The sequence below is a fragment of the Oratosquilla oratoria genome, chromosome 4 (assembly GCF_046742065.1).
Source record: "Oratosquilla oratoria isolate Oo_2021 chromosome 4, ASM4674206v1, whole genome shotgun sequence".
In the NCBI taxonomy this organism is placed as follows: domain Eukaryota; kingdom Metazoa; phylum Arthropoda; class Malacostraca; order Stomatopoda; family Squillidae; genus Oratosquilla; species Oratosquilla oratoria.
The window spans coordinates 75,809,869-75,812,368 of NC_134780.1; the positions used below are offsets into that span (position 1 = coordinate 75,809,869).

Here is a 2,500-nt window from a genome sequence, read left to right on the forward strand (position 1 = left end):
ACAAACACACACACACATACACAAAAACACACACATACACAAGCACACACACACACATACACACACACGCACACACACATACACACACACATACGCACACACACACACACACACATACACAAACACACACATACACAAACACACATACACAAACACACATACACAAACACACATACATACACATACATATGCACACGCACATACACACATATACACAAACACACACATACACAAACACACACACACAAAAACACACATATACACAAGCACACGTACACATACACACACACGCACACACACATACACACACACATATATAAATCACACACACACAATATATATATATAAACACACACACACACAAATACACATACAAACACACACACACACACATACACACACACACACACACACACACACACACACACACACACACACACACACACACATAAACACACACACGCGCGCGCACGCATACACGCACACAAACACACACGCAAACAAATACACTCAAATATGTGCTCTTGCTAAAAAAAAAAGTAAACAAAGAGATAAATAGGTCCTATTATACCGACGGAGTACTGCGGAGATCCGTCGAATCGTGTGACGGCAGGTAGAGTAGCACCCAGTATGTAAGGGTCCGGTCAGGGAGGGGGAGGGGGAAGGGGGAAGGGGGCTCTGATGATAATATTTTCATTTTCCTTTCGATGGGGAACACGGACCATTGATGTCAGGCTGTCCACAGTGTGTTATTAACTTGTCCCCGGTTCGCTAATCTACATGTAAATGAACTCTACGTGGCTGGAAAAAAAAAAGATAAATAATTTTCTTTTCTCCTTTGTTTTTATTTTTCTTGTTAGAATATCCTGTATTACGTAGAAACCATGATGAAAACAACGAGCTCTTCTGAAATGTCTATTCAAATGTGTCGAGGAGAAAAAGATTTGGGAAGTCAGCTAAGATTATGCGACGGTGTCAAGTTTAGTTTCGGTCACCTATAACTCCATTCCAGTAAGAAATTACACTCGATTTCTGCCGTGAAGCTCGGTACAGTTGGTAGCCCTGCAGACTTCTGCTTCACACAGGCACCAGCGATACGCAAATTTCTCACCTCCTTCAGAAAATATTATATTTTCCCATTTTGTTCGTAAGATAGGAAATTTTTGTTTCAATCATTAGAAAGAGCAGTCATTCTACAACTATGAAAAATAAAAGCTCGATAGGGTAAGAAACTAAGTAATTATGTGGAGTTGAATTCAAGGAAAAGAAATTATTGGTTTATACACATCTTTACTTATAATCGATGTTTACAGCAATTATGATAACAAGTATAGAATAAAACATATGTTCTTTTACAAAAACAACTCTTGAACACAATGGAGCATTCATATTTTACATAGAAAGCCATAAAAGATTAAAATTAATTATTTTTATAAATGTTTTCCGGCATGACGCCTTCCCTCTTCCTCCTCCTCCTCTTTTTCTTCTTCTTCCTCCTCCTACTCTTCCTCCTTCTCTTCCTCCTCCTCTTCCTCCTCCTCCTCATCCTTCCAACTTATTCATCATTTATTTGATTATAAGAAAGTATTCGTTTTGTATTACTCCTACCCGAGACAACGTAATGTCAAATAATCAATAATCTATGGAGACGGCAGGTAGAGTATTTGAGTGTACTCAAAAAGGTTAGAGAAGTAGAGATACATTATAAGTAAAACAAATACTTTCTCGTATTAATTAAATGATGAATAAGTTGGAAGGAGGAGGAAGAGGAGGAGGAGGAGGAGGAAGAAGAGGAGGAAGAGGAGGTGAGGAGTCGATATCTACGATCGCTCTCTCGCACCACGACAGTCGTGACGCAAAATATTTATTAAAAATCTGTAATTTTCATTTTTCTTTAACTTTTTTATGCAAAATCTGAATGCACCATCGTGTTCAGTTGTTTATACATAAGAACACAAGTTTTGTTCTACACTTGTTATCATAATTGCTGTATTAGTAAAGATGTGTATAAACCGATCATTCTTTTCCTTGAATTCAACTCCACATAATTACTTAGTTTCTTATCCTACTGAGGTTTGAAAAATTTGTTGTAGTTGTAGAATGAATGCTCTTTCTAATGATTGAAACAAATTTTTCCTATCTTATAAACAAAGTGGAGAAATATAATATTTTCTAAAAGGAAGTGAGGAATTTGCGCACGTCCTGTGTCTATGTGAAGCAGGGCTACCAACTGTACCGAACTGCTTGATAGAAAGCGAGTGTCATTCCTTATTGGAATGGAGTACAAGAGTATGCGATGGTGCCAAGTTTAGTTTCGGTCTTTCAAATATTACTAATGCGATGTTGCCAAATTTACCTTTGCTTTTCAGGTTGCAGCGTTAAGATGGGATATTGTTTGAGTACTTTCTTCTCCTTTTTTTTTACCATTGTGTGATGTGTCTTAATCAATCCCATTTATGCTAATTACATAAGAAACGAGTTATTACAAATGCGTCGTACA

The 2,500-nt window shown here is 37.4% G+C and overlaps 1 protein-coding gene across 1 annotated transcript in view; it reads left to right on the forward strand.

Moving 5' to 3' along the window:
* LOC143024353 (uncharacterized) overlaps positions 1-2,500 on the forward strand; it is a 303,367-nt gene that overhangs the window by 224,596 nt on the left and 76,271 nt on the right. The window lies entirely within an intron of this gene.